The 12,809-nt window shown below is 42.7% G+C and overlaps 1 pseudogene; it reads right to left on the reverse strand.

Moving 5' to 3' along the window:
- Positions 1 to 4,507: 4,507 nt before the first annotated feature.
- On the reverse strand, positions 4,508 to 11,592 carry LOC123490464 (annotated as a pseudogene).
- Positions 11,593 to 12,809: the final 1,217 nt, after the last annotated feature.

The raw sequence follows: 12,809 nt of genomic DNA on the forward strand, positions 1-12,809 counted from the left end.
TTGATTGATTCTCTCAGTAGGTGTATATATTACTGTTTCTGTGTTCATAAGTGGTTAGGAGTAAATAATTTCCCTTTCCAGGGTTCATCACTGAGTGTGCCCTTTTTGGGAGAGGGGTTATGAGACAGAAACCAAAAGGACTGAATAGCTCTTAAACCAGATGATGAATTCCCTCCTCTTTCTTAAATAAATAAAAACAAAATGTGTGTAAACATATATCCTCACCTGAAACAAATGCAGAGCAATGTACTTAAAGAATTGTGGGTAATGTAGGGGAACTGCTAGATAGTGGCTGTGACTGACCTCAGTACCTGTTGCTAAGCTGGGTGTGTTTTTGTTGACCCCTGGTTGTCTGGGGTCAGAAGACAGACCGGGTCAGAGGCAGATATTTGCAGGTTGTAATGGTGGCACGGGTGTGGGGGGGGTGTACTGGGAGGATGGTTTAGCAGCAGGGGCAGTGGGAGTTGAGGTGTGAGACGGCATGAGGGGGACTGCGCCACTTCGGTAAGCACTGTCCTCATGGATAATCCCACCTGATTGGAAGAGGGAAGAGAGAGTAGTTGTAAAATATTAATTAATGACAGTGTATTATAGTAGTGTTTAGTAATAGGAAAAAAGGGGATTTGCGTATGCCACCTAGGCGAACAAAGAAGGAGTCCCCGCAAAAAGAATAGTCCCAGTAAGAAAATGACAGAAAATATAAGAGTATTTTCAGACGCTGAAGGTGAATTTAGGTTTGAATGAAAAAGGTGAAAATAAGATTTTCAGATAAGTTAGTTATTTTTCGGGTTCTGAACCAAACACGTCCGCGGGGATGGGATATCGAAGACACGGTCCGAAATCGCACCAAAAAAGACGCTCAAAAGGCGTGGCGAAGCTTATGAGTGTAGCCTTGCAGTGTTGCCTGAAAATTGAATTTTATGAATGCCCATCTGTGGTAATACGTTTGTAAAACACCCAAAAAAATATGTTGGCTCTTGCTTATGGTTTGTGACTAATCAATTTGGCTATTTAAGCTCGAATATCAGCTACCCAACTTTATCAGGAGTTATGTGAGTTATTTGCAATGTGTTTACACAGCAGGAAATGCAGAAGTATTTTTTTTTGCTTATGATCAGCTTGTCAAAAATGTAATGGATAAAACGAAAATGGGTTGAAACTCCTGGACAACAGTTGTGATTGTCCATTCCATATTGTCCATTTTACTTTGACCTGTCCTGTTTTTAGGATATGTTGTTTGTTAACCTGAAAACACATTTTTTATTTGATTGGGCGCCATTTAGGTTAGGCTATTTGATCTGTGAAATCTGCAGGATGTAGAACGTGTCCATCTCATTACATTGTCATAATTTTATCTCCAGCCTGTAGGCTACAGACAAAGGCATATACTTTCATATATATATGTAAGATTTTATGTTAGATTATTTCTTGAGGAACGTTGGTGGGATGGTAGAGTCTCAACAGCACTCCCCTGGAATATTTTGCAACCCCTGCCTTTGACAAAAGTGGGCACTGCTTACCACAGGGTGGATAACGTCATCTAAAAAGCCCTTATGCAAACTGGTTGAGAGAAATTGTAATGTTTTGGGGCAGAATTATGTAAGGTTTTATGTGGTTGTTGTTGGAGGTGATCTTGGTAGTTTTAGCTCAGAAAATGCGACCGCAATCTGGTATAGGCTGCCTAATGAGGGCCGCGTGAATAGACTAGTAGTAATCTATGTAATAACATAACAATAGCAGGGTAGTAGTAGGAATACTATTTACCGTAAGAGTATCAGTACCTGTCCTTTTGACATGATGCTGAAGTAGAAGCTGGAGAGGTCCCTTGGTGATGAAGGCTTGGAGCAGGCGGATGGCCCTGCCCGTATCAAAGCTGATTGTAGGCATCTGTATTCATACTATCAGAGCAGGTGAAGGAAATGGTCAATGTAGTTCATTTCTTTGGGGTCCACTGCTGAGTAATGAGGGTAAAACTCCTGGAGATTCCCCAGCAAGAACTTCAAGGTATTCTCAACTAGAAAGAGAAAGGGTGGGTGGAGGGAGTTATTATAGCATTGTAGTTGGGAGAAGCAGGAGAGACCAACTCATAAGATGGAATATTTTAGATAATTGACAGATGATGATGTCTGGCTGGAGATGAGCATGGTTGAGCGATTGGACCTCAGAGAAGACGTTGGACTTTGCCACCCACCAGTGCAAAAACATCCAACCCCATAGGCAGGAGACACACTGGGGTTGGGAGAAAGAGAGAGAGAGGAAAAGAGACAGAGAGATAGGGGATGAGAGAAGGGTGGCTTCCCACCCAGGAGTGGGTGTATGTGTTTCAGTAAGTGGGGATCTGATCCACTGCCTCTCACCTCGCAGGATGATGATTGGGTTACTAAGTTGCCTAAAGACTTATCTCCTTTCTCACTGACCACAAAGTCATGTACTACTAGAGCCCTTGAGAGAGAGAGAAATTACTAATGTATACATTTTCTTCTGAATTTATAAGACACAGATAAGCAAGCCCACCGATATTAAAGGCTTTACGACTTGTAGGGTGCCTTTTTCTGCACGCCGACAGGTGAGCAGAAAGGACTGGAACCAACCCAATGGTTTCCCCTAAAAATCAGGTCGACTTTGAGGGAGAGAAAGGGGAAATATAGTTGAGGTTTTAGCAGTGTTGGGAAAGCTAGCATCTGCAGCGAAACAAAAAGCAGACCCTCGGCTCTGTTTTAGTAAAAGCATTCATTTATAAGTCAAAAATGTAGAATCAGATTCCAGCTTTAATCAGATAGTATCAGGAGAACTTCACTGACATTGTCACAGAGGCAGTGAGAAGTCTAGGAGAGACAGACTACAGCCATTGTTAGTGAGGACATTGAGGCCTAGATAGGACAATAAGTTGCAGTGTACGGAAGTACACCAATATCGGGCAACAACGCTTGACTAATGCCCTGTGTGAATGTAGTAGCAACATACATTCCACCTTGGCCAGCCTTCAGAGACAAATGTAAGAAAATGTTACATGATCGGGCAGTTTTAAAGCCACAGGGCAGTGTAGAGGTTAGGAGAGTAGGCTTGAAGATCCTCCTTAGCTGCCTTTCGAGAGACAGATAGCTGACTAAACAGAAAGGAGCACAGTCAGGGAGTGAATTCTGAACGGGAAACTACCCTTAAGGTGCTCAGCTCCCAGATAAGGTGCTCAGAGTCCCACATGCTGAGGAGAGAGTCAGAGAGAGAGGGTGGGAGGGAGAGAGAGAAAGTGAGAGAAAGAAAGCAAGAGAAAGGAAATAGAGAAGGTGATGGAGAGGAGGTAAAAGAGAAGGAGGGATGAGTAGAGAGAGTAAAGTCTTGGGTTGGGTTATTAACCTGGCACAAGGGGTTTGCGTAGGGAGGCAGGGAGCCAGCTGAGCCGTGACTCAGAGTCAGAGTCGCTCTCCTCCTTCATCTCTGAAAACACAACACATCCACTCACAATGGCAACATGGATACATCTCAGGAAATGGTGTGGTTTACATGTATCTGAACATTGGAGTGTACAAAACATTAAGAACACCTTCCTAATATTGTGTTGCACATCCCCTTTTGCCCTCAGAACAGACTCAATTTGTGAGGGCATGGACTCTACAAGGTGTCAAAAGCGTTCTACAGGGATGCTGGCACAAGTTGACTCCAATGCTTCCCACAGTTGTGTCAAGTTGGCTGGATGTCCTTTGGGTGGCAGACCATTCTTGATACACGGGAAACTGTTGAGCTTGAAAAACCCAGCAGCGTTGCAGTTCTTGACACAAACCGGTGCACGTGGCACCTTCTACCATAGCCCGTTCAAAAGGCACTTCAATCTTTTGTCTTGCCCATTCACCCTCTGAATGGCACACATACACAATCCATGTCTCAATTGTCTCAAGGCTTAAAAATACATCTTTAACCTTTCTCCTCACCTTCATCTACACTGATTGAAGTGGATTCCTAACAAGTGACATCCATTAGGGATCATAGCTTTCACCTAGATTCACCTGGTTAGTCTATGTCATGTATGAAAAATGTATGCACTCACTAACTGTAAGTCGCTCTGGATAAGAGTGTCTGCTAAATGACTAAAATGTAAATGTAATGAGCAGTTCCTAATGTTTTGTACAATCATCCTCACCATCAACAATAAACACTTATCTAAGGAGGTGTCACAGTGTGTGTTCCTCAGGGAGACTTATCTAGTTGTTGATGTGAGAGGACTAAGCTGCTACATAGGTAGAGATAAAGTTTAAGTAATTGCTACTGGATGAACTATTCACAATGAGCAATGTGGCAAATAGAGATAGCATTACCAGGAAGTTTGTAAGTCTTCAGTAACTGCGTAGTGCAGTAAGGACACTTAGCATTACTGGCTGTGTGAGCATAGGTAGGCACTTACCAAATTGTGATTTAGCTAGGCCTAGCTAAGAAGACACAACCTTCAGAAACAACCTTGAATTCTAAGAATTTAACGTAATCGCTAGTGTAAGAATACTTGGCAGCAGTAGTACCTAGCTTTGCCAGAGTAGCTAACACTGAACTTCACCTTCAAGAACAGCAGCCCAGGAGGTTCCACTGTCAAACCAGATGTCCAACACATCTTCTCCACGCTCATAGTCTGTTACCTCTTCTGCTTTACTCTGACAAACACACGTGTTAACCTTCACACATGGTGCTAAAGTCATCTCCTAATTATACAACCATATTCACTGACTTGTGAGTGAAAGTAGCAGTTACAGTGCCTCCAGAAAGTATTCACAACCCTTGACTTTTTCCACATTTTGTTGTGTTACACAGCCTGAATTTAAAATGGCTTAAATTGAGATTGTGTCGCTGATCTACACACAATACCCTATTAGGTCAAAGTGGAACTACGTTTTTAGAAATGTTTACAAATTAATTACAAATGAAACCGAAATGCCTTGAGTCAATAAGTATTCAACCCTTTTGTTATGGCAAGCCTAAATAGGTTAAGGAGTAAACATGTGCTGAACAGGTCACATAATAAGTTGAATGGACTCACTGTGTGTGCAATAATAGTGTTTACCATGATTTTTAGATCTACCCCAAATATATACCCCACACATACAGATAATTGTAAGGTCCCTAAATCGAGCAGTGAATTTCAAGCACAGATTCAACCACAAAGACCAGGGAGGTTTTCCTATGTTTTGCAAAGGGCACCTATTGGTAGAGGGGTACAAAAAAAAAAAGCAGACAATGAATACCCTTTGAGCATTGTGCAGTTATTAATTTTACACTTTGGATGGTGTCACTACAAAGATACAGGCACCCTTCTTAAATCAGTTGCCGGAGAGGAAGGAAACCACTCAGGGATTTCACCATGAGGCCAATGGTGATTTTAAAGGTCATGAACAATCAAAATCATATTTTTCATGAAATTGGATGCTATTTGAATGAAACCAGATCAAAGTATGATGACCAAAGTATGGAAAATGACTGGCTTCTATATTGATAAAGTTTGATCATAAAGTTACTGGTCCACTCTCCCATTTCAAACATTTGGATTTAGGAGGCAGGATTATTAAGGGGATAGGGTGACATCACCCTAACTCTCATTTTAATACACCAATGGTAACATGATATTCTCTTACCTAATCTAAATAAGTACCACATTGTATCCAACATTGGAAAAGGCGTGTTTGGAGGGGCATGGTTTTTATGGCTAGATAGCTACTCTACTGGTGCCAGCATTTTACTGTAGGGTGTCAGCAAATATAATTAAAAGTTTACACTATTCATCTATGGCAAAGGTACTTTCATCCTATTTGTAAGTCGCTCTGGATAAGAGCGTCTGCTAAATGACGTAAATGTAATGTAAATCTGTGTCTGGTGTTAGCTAGTTACTGGCTAGCTAGGTCTTCAGCCAGCATGGAACAAAAGGGGGGGAAGGGTCGTTCAAAACTCTGACGCAGTTGTCATGTCAACACATCCATCAGTGCTGCTATGAACTGCATCACAAGAGACATGCCAAACGGGAGATGTATAAAAACATTGATGCAATTTTAATTTTGTTTGAGTTGCTTTGTGCATCACCAAATTTGCATGAGATTATATTACTGCAACACTGCATCCAAGTTTCTTGACATAGGCGTTTCAAAGAGCTGTCAGACAAGGCGAGCTCATTAAAATAAGCTCCCGCCCACTCAGCCTGTCTTTTCAAACTTCCTGGTAGTTAGCCATGAGGAAAAATAGTACTTTTTCTCAAATTCTTAGCATTTTTATCCCCAAAAAATATTATGAGTGATATTTTAGTCATTTAAAAAGGCTATTTTACATGGGAATCAGAATGACTGTTTGGGACCTTTAAAACAGTTACAGAGTTTAATGGATGTGATAGGAGATAACTGAGGATGGATCAACAACATTGTAGTTACTCCACAATGCTAACATAAATGACAGAGTGAAAAGAAGTAAGCCTGTACAGAATAAAAATATTCCAAAACATGTATCCTGTTTGCAATAAGGCACAAAAGTAGTACTGCAAAAAATGTGGCAAATAAATGTTGCAAATAAATGAACTTTTTGTCCTGAATACAAAGCATTATGTTTTGGGCAAATCAAACACAACACATCACTGAGTACCACTCTTCATATTTTCAAGAATGGTGGTGGCTGCCTCATGTTATGGGTACGCTTGTCATCGGCAAGGACTAGGGAGATTTTTTTAGGATAAAAATAAACAGAATAGAGCTAAGTACAGGCAAAATCCTAAAGGAAAACCTTGTTCAGTCTGCTTTCCAACAGACACTGGGAGACAAATTCACCTTTCAGCAGGAAAATAATCTAAAATACAAGGCCAAATATACACTGGAGTTACTTACCAAGACAACATTGAATGTTCCTGAGTGGCCTAGTTACAGTTTTGACTGAAATCGGCTTGAAAATCTATTGCAAGACTTGAAAATGGCCGTCTAGCAATAATCAACAACCAACTTGACAGAGCTTAACACATTTTTTCAAGAATAATGGGCAAATATTGTACAATCCAGGTGTGCAAAGCTCTTAGACTTACCCAGAAAGACTCAGCTGTAATCACTGCCAAAGGTGATTCTAACATGTATTGACTCACTGGGTTGAACACTTATATAATCAAGATATATTGGTGTTTTATTTTCTATTCATAAAAAAAACATAACTTTTCTTCCACTTTGACAGAGTATTTTGTGTAGATCGTTGACAAAACAATGACAATTAAATCAATTTTAATCCCACTTTTTAACACAACAAAATGTGGAAAAAGTCAAGGGGTGTGAATACTTTCTGAAGGCACTGTATATGTACTGTTCCCTGCTCTGCACTGCGGAGAATCACCTTCTTGAGCACCTCAGGGGCAGTAGGGATTCAGCAGGGGCAGCTCCACCAGCAGTCACTGCCCTTCTCTGAGAAGAACTGGGCCACATGGGATACAGTGTGCCTGTAGGGGGAGAGTGCAGGGGTCAGAGTGGGTGGCGGTTTGTGTGTGTGTGTGTACATTGCTTGTTCAGGAGAGGCTCTCCTGTCTCTTTTGTAGAACACAGGTATGGGCACACCCCAGCTTCTCTGTCGAGAGATACACCAGTACGGTCTTCTGTCCAGCTGGGCCAACAGACTGCCCTTTGCTGACTCTGGCATTACACGCACCTTTGCCAGCACGTCCTACACACACAGTCAGAAAGAGTTTCTTAATCCTAGAGGAAGACGCATTCTCAGTTTCTAAGAGTCCAACTAACTGAGTGGGACTTGTTCTAAGTTATGTGAGTGAGAGTCATCGCCTGTTTGAAAGAATCATTCTTAATGTATCACAGTGAGAACTGAGAATCATTCTCTGTTTGTAAGAGTTATTCCCAGTGTGTGATTCCAACCTTGGCCTTGTCTTTGAGGCTTGCAGTGTTGATGAACCACTGTTTTCTGGGTTGGATGATTACAGGCTGTTTAATCCCCCAGTCGTATGGGTAGCTGTGGACACACAGACCGCCTTCAGCATGATCACTGATACACACGCAGAAAACACACAAAAGCGTGTACAGAGAGGCAGAAGCTGAACTAGAACTCTGTCGCTCACACACATACAGTTTCTTCCTACCCGTGTAATTTCCCTCCCCCATCACAGACTGCTAGCTCATTGAACCTGCCTTCCTCATCCACCATACACTCCTGGAACAGGAGAAACATACACAGCCGTACATATATCATTGGAAGTTCATAAAGACTTACCAAAACTGTTTTAGCCTGGGCCAGACTGCTTCGGGAGTTGGCTTATCAGAGACTAACTGGCATCCAAGTTAGTGAACTCATTCTGCTCTGTCAATCCAGCTGCTATATCAGTCAACTAAAAGAACGCACCCCTGTTAGTTTAAACTGTGAGGCCACACTGTGGGCAGGAGCTGTGTGGACCAATCCTGTTCCTTTTCCCATGGTCAAAAGATTAGCTGGAAGCAATGGAACCTCTTTCCCGGGAATGGTGGGATGCTGGCAGACTCCGCCCTCAAGTTCTGCACCTAGAGGTGGGGGGATGGGAAGAAAAAGCATTAGAATGACAGGTGAAAAGACAGTGTGTGTGTTTGTCTGAGAGTGTGGATAGTTTACCTGTGAAGGTGCCCACACTCTCCAGCTCTGTGCCCAGCAGAGTTGCCAGGCTGGAAACGCGCTCTGTGGCCACTAGGAGGAGCTGTGAGCCGTCTGCCCTCTTCACTACTGATTACCTGTGGGTGAGAAATGATAACACATTGACAACAGATAGGAGATATACCTTATCATGTTAGTGATTCTAGTGAATGTGCAGTCTGCAGGTATCTGTGTGCGGGTGTCTGTTGACAGTGGCACTTACTGGGCATTGGAAATAAAGCAGATAGCCTGGTTGGCTGGGATGGTCCATGGTTGGGTGGTCCACACCAACACAGAAATGCTGCCCAACTCCCCTGCAGTCCCGCCATCTTAGTGGGCAGGATGACCAGGGCGAAGGTGGCGTAGATTTCCTTGCTCACATGCTGGGGGCTATACTCTAGTTTTGCCTCCGCAAGAGCCATCCTGGAGAGAGAGAAGGTAGAGGAAGAAATAGAGATATGGAGGGGGAGAATGGAAGGAGGGGTGAGAGGGGGGCTGAGAATGAGGAGGGACAGATAAAGCCACCAAAGTAGAGACTTGTGATGTCCAGAAGCCACTCAGTGCTACCTATCTGGAGGAAGGAGACCAGAACACTGGTGTATAGTCCTGTGAGATCAGAACCTAGAAATGACAACACAAGAACAAACAGTTAGATCCTGAAATGGAGAGACAGAGCAAGAGAGAGAAAGAGAGAGTAAGAATGAGTCAGGTCCTCTGGAGAGGCAGGCTGGCCCAAATAGAATAGAATAGAACAGAATAGAATAAAATTGAATATATCCCACCTTGCTGTGCATCTCCTGGAAGACCTTGTGCTGAGCTGCCTTATAAGTCCCATCAAAGGTGTAGTAGCAATTATCCCAGTCCGACATCCCTCCCCAGCGCTGGAACGCAGCGCGCTGACGAGCAATTGCCTCCTCCGCAAACTCCCAAGCTGGAGAGCAGAGGGACCAGAGTTTATCAACAGAGACACAGCTGATTTTCTTGCATCATACATACACAGGGGGATATCAGATTCTATTCAATCAATAGGCAGAGTTGTTTTTGTGTTTTAGTGATCAACTGTCATGTGATGAGTCATTTTGCCTGAGACCTGAATATTTCAATGCCTAGGGCTTTTAGTGGCTCACGCTTTCAGCTCAATAGGCTAACATGATCCTAGCCGGCTCTTGCTGGCGACCTGGGTTGATACCCAGTCAGTTCCATCCGTACACAGTAAGTGACCAGTAAGTATGAGCTATTTACACCCAGCCTGGGACATAGTGGACCTGCTTCCCCCTCAACATCTCAAAGCGGTTCTGGATGTCTTTGAGAATCTGGAACACACAACATAAGGAAGCATTTTGATAGGGCTTTGACTTGCCCTAGTCAAAGCCCTGCTTTGACATTGAGTGACCACTGATTAGGCTAATCTCTGTTATAGTTTCAAGTCCACTTAAGAAACATTGCACAGCTGGATTCTCAGTAATTAGTTAATAACAACCAATGATGGATATAAACCCTGGATTGCGCATGCTATGTATTGGCCATTGAGAGGCTTTGAAGCCACCGGTCAGCCATATTGGCACTCCCTAATAGGAGCAGTCCTCCAGAGGAATTAACAGAATTCTACTCCATTTCAATTAAATATTTCAAGGACAAAATTACATGTATTTAAGTATTTTGTTGTTGTAGTGGGGACAGTAACATTAGTACACAAAAAAACAGTAAGGAAAACATTTATATATATATATATATATATATATATATATATATATATTATATTTTTATGTTTAGCTCACATAATATAACTTAAAAGTATACATAAAGGTGTCTGTAATAGAATAAACGTGTCAACAACAAATGTAGACATTAATAAATGCATTTCTATAGCTTCCAAAATCTTTTTTACAATTGAGGAGGAGTACCGAGATGGCTGCGAGGTGGCTTCAATACAGCGCCCCCTATCAGTCATCCAGGGTTTATACCCATCGTTGCTTCATTGATAACAACATACTGTACCTTATTGAGGGCATGTCCCACATGTGGGTCCCCATTGGCGTATGGGGGGCCATCGTGGAGACAGCATTCCTTCTTGGCCTTCCTCTCGCTCTGCCATGAGTAGAGCTCTGCAAAGCCACACTCCTAGACACAGGAAGAATCAATACACTGACTGTCAAATCTGAAGTCATAAAACAGGCACATAGCTCAATCTCAGACACTATGTCTCATGGAGAAATGCCTAGCTAGCAAACCAGAATGATACTAGCTAGTCCTGAAGTGGGTAGCAAACATGTCTTGTTAGTTTATCTCACGTTTCTTAGCAATCAGTCACACCCTTTCAAAACGTGGCTCACTGGTAAGCTAGCTAGTAGCTACACTATATGACCAAAAGTATGTGGACACTCGCTTTCGAACATCTCATTCCAAAATCATGGCCAGTAATATGGAGTTGGTCCCCCTTAGCTGTTATAACAGCCTCCACTCTTCTGGGAAGGCTTTCCTCTAGATGTTGGAACATTGCTGCGGGGACTTGCTTCCATTCAGCCACAAGAGCATTAGCGATGTCGGGCACTGATGTTGGGCGAGATCAGGCCTGGCTCGCAGTCATGCTCCAATTCATCCCAAAGGTGTTCAATGGGGTTGAGGTCAGGGCTCTGTGCAGGCCAGTCAAGTTCTTCACACCGATTTCGACAAACCATTTCTGTGGACCTCACTTTGTGCACGGGGGCATTGTCATGCTGAAACAGGAAAGGGCCTTCCCCCAAACTGTTGCCACAAAGTTGGAAGCACATAATCATCTAGAATGTCATTGTATGAGTTTCTGTCCGGTTAGTTTCATGGGGAATTCAAGTGCGGAGAAACAACACACTATCACAGTACGGGCCCCCGCTCCTGGGCGGCTGCAGACTGAACGGTGCCTTCGGTGGAGAGCTGACATTTTGACAGGAGCTGGTGTTGAAGGAGGGTGCGCGGTGGAGTAGGGCGCCACCCAGGCACTCGGTCCCCCATCTCGCTACGGTCTGGCTCACTGCTGAGATGCGGCACAGCTGCATGGAGAGGCAAGCACTTTGTACTATTCAGATCTAGCTACCAAAATTCTAAAAGAGGCAGTTTGGTTGGTTTGTTGTTGTGAAATGGTCCTCTAGAAGAGAGCTCTGGACACTATGAAGGGACAAATTAATTGAATTGCGTTGTGGTAATTCGTTTATTATTTTTTACCGGCAAGAGATCAGGGAGGACAACCGTGATAAATCTTAGGAGGGGAGACCCTAGCTAACATTGTCACGATCGCTTGAAATTATAAACCTGTGAATTAATAGGATATTAATTGACCGTTACAGGCATATAGGCCTAAAAGACCACTGATTAAAAACACAAAGGCTATTATTTGTATTGCTGAAAGTCACACCCTTAAATTAGGTAAAAGAAGAGGTCTCAGCGGTGTGGTTTATGATAAGGTTTCGGGATAAAGTGTAGGTTTCCATTTGAGGATAAGACAGGTGGTTTTTGGGATGCGCCTTTTTGATCTGACGTCACACGGTAGGGGGTATAAAATCCCCAGATTTGTCCTTCAGTCGTTCACAGTGAGAAAAGCCATAGACAGGACAGTCACACTAAGCAGCTGAGAAAGAAACCGACAACAAAATGGCTAAAATGGTGACGGCTTACATTGGATTCCTTCTCCTTGCCTTGCATTGTTCATCGCAGGTAGGCTATGAACTTATAAAATGATTTACTCTTTACAAAGTTTGTTGAAATGAACCCAGTTTATTTAATTAGGCTACCCACTCTGTGTATAGTAAATGCATTTCAACAGGTGCAACATTAAATATGGCTTTTGACCAATTTTCTATAGTTTCAATCTAAATTTAAGATTTATTGACAATCGGCGGGTTTTCTCATTGAAAACCTAATGATGGTGTGGATAATTGTCCTCCGATGTTGTCAGTCTTATAATGCCAAAATGTGTTCGAATTCTAACGTGCCAATGTGAAACAGTAATTCCTGCTGATGTTAAATCTTCACAAATTAAATCCAGGATTTTGGCATTTGGCCTATATTCTATGGGAAAAAAATAAATATTTCCACAAGGTGAGTACTCTAAATGACTTAATTTAATGACGTGTTATCCGAAGTGCATTTTGTTTGCGGAATACATATTTGCTGTGGGGCTATTGTCTTAGGCACATGACTTGTAGTCTAGATCCAAACTTTACGCATGCGTT

The sequence above is a fragment of the Coregonus clupeaformis genome, unplaced genomic scaffold, assembly GCF_020615455.1.
Source record: "Coregonus clupeaformis isolate EN_2021a unplaced genomic scaffold, ASM2061545v1 scaf4054, whole genome shotgun sequence".
Classification (NCBI taxonomy): domain Eukaryota; kingdom Metazoa; phylum Chordata; class Actinopteri; order Salmoniformes; family Salmonidae; genus Coregonus; species Coregonus clupeaformis.